Genomic DNA, 8,777 nt, shown 5'->3' on the forward strand with positions numbered 1-8,777 from the left:
CAGCCGCCCCTACCTCCTTCCTCCTCAGCCTTGAGGTCAATGTGACATTCAACGGCCACGGCGCTTTGTCAACTATGATTTCGATTTTAATGCACTTAAGAGGTTATTCAGTTCAGAAACTGCCATTCTGTTTTCCCTAGGCAAAAAATTATTTTTGAATTTAGCCCATTTTTAGCACCAAATCTTGCCACCATCCCATTCTTTACAAGCCTAAACTCCTAGCAATCACAGCATCGGGTTTCTAATGAGCATTTTCTTGATCTACAGCAGAAATGAGCAGTTATCTGCTAATAACCCCTGAGTCTGAAATTAAAAGGGCTGAGAAAATAAACCAAATTGCCAAGGTCAGCTCTTGTTAAAGAAAGGCATTGGGAAAAGACGTAGCACAACATTCTCATGTATCGGATCGACGACACGATGGCTCCTCATTTGAGGTTGTAATTATTTAATACCACTTAGTAGTTGCAGAGCACTCGCCCTACGAACGTTTAATGGACACTTGTTAATTCTCAGCAGAGTCCGTCCAGCTACTCTGCACAAGAGAAACTGAGGCAGGCGTTGGAGGTGACAGAACGGAAGTTCCACACAAGAGCGCAGATGCGGGCGGCCCCCTCCCTTCTCCCACCTGCTCCTGAGGACTCAGGGCCCCCCACCCGGCACCCCCGTTCCCCCCACCACCCCACCCCCCGTCTGAGCTCATTCCTGCCCAGTGATTTATGGCAGCGGCGGGTGACAGGGGGAAGTCTAAATGGCTCTGAAGAAATTCATAAACAAAGGCAGAGTTAAAAGAATTATGTTCCTGCTGCCTTTGACTTAGCTATAGAGTCAGATGTCAGCTTTACTCCACCCACCAGAAGAAAAAAGGAGAACAGCTGGCAGTCGGAATTAACTACAGTTAAAGGCTACAGAAACCGTGAGTTCCGGAGCTGCCAGAGCAGAAATCCGGGCAGAGGCGGCAGGTTCACGGGAAGGAACCACACACCCGCCAGAGTCACTGGCACAAGCCGGGACTCACCCGTATCCTCGCGGATGGCAGCTGAGATGGCAGAGAGACGCCCAAGTTTAAACTTAAGTCACCGCGGGCTCCCTCGTCCTGCCTTCCCATCCGGCCACCGGGGGTGTCCCCAGGCCCCCTGGGGAGCGTGGGAGATGGCTCTCCGGGGCTTCCTGTTGTCCTCATTGCCAGAAAGCTGTCCTTCCAGAGACACAAGCAGCGGCAAGTGAGGAGAGAGCCTGGGAGACCCCGGGGAGAGGCCTTCGGTCCCCCAAGCCGGTGGGGCTGCAGGGCCCCCTCCCCGGGCTCACTCCCAGACCCCTCGTTACCGTCCCTGGCTCGGGCGCGACTGTCACACGCTCCCCCGCTCCGAGCAGGCCGCTCTGGAGACGCGAGGCCAGGCCGTGGTTCCTGAACGAATGCGAGCTGCAGGGCTGTGGGAACCAGCCACCCCCCCCCTTCTCTGACCAGTCCGATGGGCCCGAGGGTCCAGGGGTCAGGGGCCCAGTGTGTCCCACGCAGCGGCGGAGCTGTGCCCGCTCTCAAGGTGGCCTTCATCACTGAAGTGCCCTCCTTTTGCTTTCATCAGCGCGATGGAATAAAAGCGCGGGCAGGACGGCGGCTGCGGGAGGGCTCCAGCCGCCCCCGAGCTGCACGGGTGTTTCACGCTCATCTGCCCACAGTTTCCCCCCGAGTCACTGAGAACGACCTCGTGGCCAGGGAGGCTGTGAGTGATGGGTGACGAACGACAGACCTCGAGACAGAGGCGATTCAACAACGCCCAGACTGACCAGACACACAGAAGAGACCGGAAGTCCAGCGGGCGCCCGCCGGAAGGGGCGGGGCCGCCGAGGGAGGCCCCGGGACGCCCGTGACCGAGGCCGGCGTGTGGGGCGCAACCTGAGCCGCCGGCGGCCCCAGGCCTGGCTCCGGGCTGTGACCTGGCGCAGCCGCCCTGCTCGCCGGCCGGCCGAGGCCACCAGGACCCCGGTGCGCATGTGGGGCTCAGTGCTCGTGACCAGGGGGAGAGGGCACGCCCGGGACTCGGGGGGCGGAAGGCCGGGGCCAGAAGGAGCCAAGCGGGCTGCAGGCCTCGGAGGGGCTGGGGCAGGCCCGGGGGCGGCCTGGCTCCGGGCTGTGACCTGGCGCAGCTGCTCTGCTCGCCGGCCGGCCGAGGCCACCGGGACCCCGGTGCGCAGGTGGGGCCCAGTGCTCGTGACCAGGGGGAGAGGGCACGCCCGGGACTCGGGGGGCGGAAGGCCGGGGCCAGAAGGAGCCAAGCGGGCTGCAGGCCTCGGAGGGGCTGGGGCAGGCCCGGGGGCGGCCTGGCTCCGGGCCGGGGGCCGTCAGGAAGCAGGGCTCATTCTGTAACCGGGTGTCTTCGAGAAGCTCAGTGAATCTCCAGACCCAGGAGCCGCTGGATGGGTCATTTCAGCCGGGAGAGGAGGTCTAGTCCGGTGTGCCTCGTGCCGTGGGACCGTTTTTGTCTGTCTTCGGCGCAATGACGTGTTTCCCCTCATTTCTTCCCCGAGAGTGACTTTGGCGCTGCTGCTCTGAGAAGCGGTTCATGCCCAACAGGGCAGCACGGGGGCTCCGGGAGGGGCTGTCTCTGGATGTGGAGGTGGCTTGTCTGTACCCCCCAGAGAAGAAAGCCCTCTGGACTCAGTGTCTCCCTAATTTCAGGTGTTCAGGTCTTGCCGTATCCTCCTATCCACAGACTATGATTTACTTTCGATTTCTCTTTAACTCTACTGGAAACAGAATAGACTTTTTTTTTTTTTTTGGCCGCACGGCGAGGCCTGCGGGATCTCAGTTCCCCGACCAGGGATTGAACCCCGGCCCACGGCAGTGAGACTGCTGAATCCTAACCACTGGACGGCCAGGGGATTCCCCAGAGTCGCCCTTGGACTCCGTCCCATCCTCAACCAAAGCTATGAAATCCTAAGTTCAGTGTGCCCGTTGCTTTCTCTCATACATGTTTTGAGAGAAGTGATGGTTATTAAACTAAACAGTGCTTGTTTGTGTGCCCCCGTGGTCACCTCTCAGGCCACCAGGAGCTCGATGTCCTCCTTTTTGGAAAGTCGTGGATCACACGACCTAACGACAGATTCTGCCAGAAGTCAAACCATCTTCCTGTATGAGGCAACGAGGGCCCCGGGGCCGGGAGGCTGCACAGGAGCCCTCGGCGTCCCGTCTACCGCCTGAGCGACGCTGAGCGACGCTGGAACAGCCTCTCCTCTTCTCTGAGCCCCACGTGCCCAGCTCTGCTACAGGGTGAGCTGGCCGTGACGACCAAGTGAGTTTAAACCGGGAGAGAGTTGGGAAAAGGGTTGTTATTGTTCTAAAGGAAAGTAAAGGCGGTTGCAGCTCGAGCCGAGTATTGGGTTTCCCTGGGGATTGAAGATTTCTTGCGTCTAAAAACAGTGGAGGGGTTGATGATTCTTGAGGACATGATGCTCTGTGAGATAAGCCAGATGCGGAAGGACAGACACTGTGTGATCCCACTTCTCCGAGGTCCCTGGAGGAGGCAGGTTCACAGAGACAGGAAGTAGGGGGTGGGGGACAGAGGCCGGGGGAGGGGGACTCAGTGTTTAATGGGGGCAGAGCCTCAGTTTGGGAAGATGAAAGAGTTCTGGAGATGATGGTGGTGATGGCTGCACAACAGCGTGAATGTACTTGATGCCCCTGAACTGCACACTTTAAAATGATTAAAATGGTAAAATTTATGCTGTGTATGTTTTACTACAATAAAGCAAAAAAGAGTACAGGGGAGAGAGGAGCACGCTGGTGATGGGCACTCGGGGAATCCATGCTGTTAAGTCTCTCTGCTTTTGTTCATGGTGAAAATTTTCCATAGTTTTTTAGAGATTTCTCAAGTTTTCCCCCAGGAGGGCTGCTCTCAGGGACGGGGTCTCAGAGCTCATGCAGATGCAGCCTCCCTGGAGGGTCCACGTCCTGAGGGAAAGTCTGCTGAGGCATTTTTGTGCCTTCCTCCGTGCCTTTCCTCCTAAGGTGCTTATTTCTAAAGCAGCCTTTCTTTTTCCTTGGCCGGGTCTTCGCCCCCACTCTGAGGGGACAGTAAAGGTGGCCCAGGAAGGGCCCACAGCTCCCATTTAAGCAAGTGCCAGCGCCCGGGGATGGCGGAGGACAGCCCTGCTCACCCTCCCGCGGCCACGGGCGCTGAGAGGGACGGCAGGCGGGCGGGGAGGGCCGGGGCCCACTCCCTCTGGAGGCCTCAGTTTACCGCCTCGAGCCCCTCGTGGGCCTTGCGCGTCACGCTTTGCCCGGCCCGCCCCTGTGTGGCCAGCACAGCGAACCGCGCTCTGTGGCAATGTTCAGATTCGTTTATATTCTGGCTCTGGCATTTAGTGAAGAAAGCCGACTCAATTGCAGCCAACTAAAAGGACTTCCCTGGCGGTCCAGTGGTTGGGACTCCAAGCTTCCACTGCAGGGGCCACGGGTTGGGTTCCTGGTCGGGGAACTAAGATCCTGCATGCCCTGCAGCACTGTCAAAACAAAGGAAAAAAAAAAGCACCTAAAAAAAATGTTTTCCTCTTCCCTATGACTTTCGTCTCCACGCTTCCCTCACCTTTTAAAATTTTCTACCTGACCCAAAGCATTCCCGTTTGATTTTCCTCCCAGAGGCCTGGCCATCGGAGATGTTCTGAACTGGGCGGATGTTACTGGAACCCCTGGGCTATGACACTTCTTTAAAAGGATTTCCCCAAGAAGCTGCCTTTCAGGTGAACCCCCATCACGCCTGCAGTCTCTCTACCCCCCTTGAGGACCAGGCTGATGTGAGGCCCTGGGAGAGGCCCCCGGGAGAGACACGGTGGTCTTCCGGTCCTGGAAAATGAAGCCTGTTTTTGTTTCCCGAGTTCAGTGGTGTCCTCCATCCTTAAGCTCCTGTCACAGTATTGGAAAGAAAAACCAATCCGACAAACAACATTTACTACTAGGAAACCACCCAGAGACTCGGGCCTCTGCTTTCCCTGTGCTCACAGCCGAGTGCCTGGGTTTTCCTAAAAACCTCCCCCTACCTAGTTTCTCTGTGCATATATCACTGTGTTTTGGAGACTTGGCTCTTAAAATTGTCTCCAAGCCTCTTTGGCATTGGATAAAAATGTCTGCAGAATTAAAAATAAGCCACCAAACAAGGAGCATTCGTTAAATGTTCGAGAACATTTCCAACGCACAGTGTGAAACGAGAGATGCACTCTGAGGGCGCCCCTCTCTGCTCCGTCTTCAGGAGCTGAGGAGAGGCTGCGTCCCGTTATTTGAGCTTTGTGGGCCCGAGCCACTGCTGTTTTATTAATTTTTTTATCTATAATTCTAAACTACTCTTGCATTTATTAGAACAATAGGGAAGCTTATTGAGGTGGTATTTTTATTAAAATTTCTATTAACTTTTGCTATCAGTACAGTTGTAGATTAATTAATTTTTACTATTTTTCTAAAGCAAAAAATATCAGAGCTGATCCCAAGTCACTTCAAATGTGAAACAAGCCAAATCAGAAAAAGAGCAGCTCAGCGCGAGAGATCTCACTAGTTTAGGAAGAAGTTGACGGTCGACGGGGAGTTTGCAAAGCGGATGTCTTCACGTGGGGGCGGTTCAGGCTGAGTTCTGCTGTGTTCTGTCCGTGTTGATTCTCCCAGAGAGACACATACAGATTTACTCTTTTAGTTTAGTGGGGGGGGGGGGGTTGTTTCTTTTTGTTTTGTTTTTGGGGTGGGTGCACACTTCTGTGAAGTTGGGGTTTTTTGTAGGTGAAATTTACATAATATGAAATTCGCCATCATGAAGTGGATGTCATTAGTACAATCACAATACTGTGCAACCACCGCCTCTACTCAAAGGTCTCTCCTCATCCCCAAGGAAACCCCGGACCCATTAGCGGTCACTTTCCGATTCCGCCTCTCCCAGCCCCTGGCCTCCACTGATCTTTGTCTCTGTGGAGTTGCCTATTCTGGAAGGTTCACATAAGTGGAATCATACACCACGGGGCCTGTGTTTCTGGCTTCTTCCACTGAGCATCGTGTTTTCCGGGTTCATCCAGGTTGCAGCCTGTGCCAGGACTTTGTTCCTTTTTGCGGCCAAGTCATCGTCCAGTGTGCGTACAGCATGCCTGTTTAGCCATCACCTGTCGTGGACACTTGTTTCCACCTTTTGACCGTCATGCTTGGAGCTGCTGTGAACGCGTGTGAACATGTGTGTGTTTGAGGCCTTGTTTTCAGCTCTTGCGGTTGCAGACCTGCTAGTGGAGTCGCTGGATCACGCGATCACTCTGTGTGTTTTCTACTCTCCTGCTTTTGCTAGTGAATTTCCCCCCTCCCTGTCCCAGTTAGGCAGCTGTAGAGTGACACACAGGGTGGTGATGGTGACGAGAGTCACCTGCCCTGGCGGGGACTGCTTCCTTGAGGGGTTGCGGGGGACGGAGACGGGAGAGTCCTCTGCGGCTCTTCGTGGGGCTCCGTATTTCCTGAGATGCCCGTGCGTGGGTCCCAGGATGGGCGTCAGGCCCCCTCGGTGTTTTCTGGAAGAGAATGGATACCACTGTCGGCCACATCCATTTCTTCCCCCTAAACTTGCTTCATTTTATTTTTTATTTTCTTTATAAATTTTTTAAAAATTTTTATTTATTTTTGGCTGCGCTGGGTCTCCGCTGCTGTGCGCGGGCTCCCTCTAGTTGTGATGAGCGGGGGCCACTCTTCACTGCAGGGCGCGGCCTTCCCATTGCGGTGGCTTCTCTTGTTTCGGAGCACGGGCTCTAGGCGCGGGCTTCAGTAGTTTTGGTGCACGGGCTTAGTTGCTCCGCGGCATGTGGGATCCTCCTGGACCAGGGCTCGAACTCGTGTCCCCTGCGTCGGCAGGCGGATTCTCAACCACTGCGCCACCAGGGAAGCCCCTTGCTTCATTTAAAAATGAAATATGTTAAAATCTTCCAACACTCCAACCAGCATTACCCGAGCAAGGGGACAGGCGAAGGGGGCGTGCCAGCCTGTCCTGAGCCCCCTGCTGCATCCGGCTCTGCGCTGGGCCCTGCTTTCACTCCGCTCCATACCCTGGAAAGATGGGTTTGGCCGTCCCTTATTTTCACAGAGATTAGGTGACATGCCCAGAGCTAGCAAGGGTGGAAGAGCCAGACATGCCTGTCCCCCTGAGAGGGAGATGGTCAGGCACAGACCCCCAGAGGAAGGACGGCGGACCCTCCCCGCAAGCTCCCCCCTCGGAGGGAGGCAGGTGCTCCGTGAGCCCGAGCAGATCCAAGGTGGCTTTCACTTTCCGTGTCATCCTGGCCTGGGGAACTCTGACGGAGTGGGCACTGCCACGGCAGCCCTGACCTTCCAGAAGTGGCTGTTGGTTAGGGCAGCGTGGCCAGCCGGTGGCTTCTTCACTTACCTCTCTGTGGCTGCGTCGTGGACCACCAGTGTACCCAGCGGCGGCGACCCCCTCCAGCGAACGTTCACCGAGACGGCAAGGTGTGAACCAGCTGAACGAGCGGCGAGGTCTGGTGTTGGACATCCCAGGCTGATGCCCGGCCACAGCCAACAGGCAGCACGGGAGCCGCGGCCTGGAGGTGGGAGAGAAGGGGGACGGCAGGAAGGCGCTGGCTGCGGACGCCTGTCCTCCGCGCCCCACCCAGGCAGAGCAGCTCTGGGTGGAAGGTGCAGCCGCCGGTCAGTGGCCGGCCTCACGCACAAGGCACATCTGGTGCCCAGGTGTTTGGGATTCTCTCTGGCAGCCAGCCAGCCACAAGGACTCTCTTTCCTCATCCTCTGACCTCCCCACCCTCAGCATTACCCCAGGAACACTCTGGGGTTGCTGCGTTTGGAGAACGAAGCCCAGGGCACAAACTGACTTCCCGTCTGCACACTGAGGCTTGGTTCTCAGCGCTCGACCGGCCCTCTGCTGCCTGTCCTCTGCTCGGGCTGGGATCTCCAGGACGAAGGGCCAGGAGCCTTGGAGCTGATGCTCCCAGTGCTTTGAAAGCCAGTTTGTTGCCTAATTAGACCATCTGGATATGAGAGGTGTCCAGATTCATGGAAATCCAAACCCAGTGGAAGGTGGAGACTTCCTTGGGAGTGCTGTGTAGGGAGCCTTCTTCCAGCTTTGGGTGTGTTCCCAGGCTCCGGGACAGAAGCTTCCCTCCAGGCCGCAGACCAGGATGTGCAGGAGGGCCCTGCAGGCTGGTGAGGCAGCTGGAAGCCGTGGCCGCCCCATGGCCCCTCCACCTGCCCTTCTGCTTAGAGGGGAGCTTGGGGTTTAGGAAGGGCGTTCACACACTGCACTTGAAGTTTCTTCTCTCTGGAGAGAGTCATCCTGGAGAACTGATGGCCGAGAACAGACTGGAGCCCGAGGGTGGCGAGGTCCGCCTTCCTGCAGGAGGTGGGTGGACGCTGGTGACCACTAGGGAGCTGGGGCAATGACTTGTCTATCAGAGCGTGGAAGCGTTCGCACACTTACCAAAATAGGTGCTGGCTCATCTGCGTGGGACCAAGAATAAATGAGGCCAGGCCTGAACGAGATCAGGCTGGCTGCCAAAGGAAAATACAGGACGCCTATGAGAGAGTCTATAAACGTGACCTTGTTTGTTTTATGAGGTTCTTGGGGGAAACGTTTTTAGTTGAATTCTGGGTGTTTGTTCCTGATGTTTCTTTTTTTTTAAAGTATCTAATTGGTTGTGTATTTCTTTTTTAAATTTTATTTATTTATTTATTTATTTGGCTGCGTTGGGTCTTCATTGCTGTGTGTGGGCTTTCTCTAGTTGTGGTGAGCGGGGGC

The 8,777-nt window shown here is 55.9% G+C and overlaps 1 long non-coding RNA gene across 2 annotated transcripts; it reads left to right on the forward strand.

The window, feature by feature from the left end:
* Positions 1-1,863: 1,863 nt before the first annotated feature.
* Positions 1,864-5,565, forward strand: LOC114487777 (uncharacterized). 2 transcript variants are annotated; one of them, XR_003683194.2, is made up of 4 exons: positions 1,864-1,984; positions 3,041-3,290; positions 4,637-4,737; positions 5,454-5,565. It is a non-coding gene; the product is annotated as an uncharacterized lncRNA (long non-coding RNA). The 2 variants fall into 2 exon arrangements; XR_003683193.2 differs by lacking the exon at positions 5,454-5,565 and having other exon boundaries at positions 4,637-5,390.
* The last annotated feature ends 3,212 nt before the right edge of the window (positions 5,566-8,777 follow it).

Source organism: Physeter macrocephalus, chromosome 14, assembly GCF_002837175.3.
Source record: "Physeter macrocephalus isolate SW-GA chromosome 14, ASM283717v5, whole genome shotgun sequence".
In the NCBI taxonomy this organism is placed as follows: domain Eukaryota; kingdom Metazoa; phylum Chordata; class Mammalia; order Artiodactyla; family Physeteridae; genus Physeter; species Physeter macrocephalus.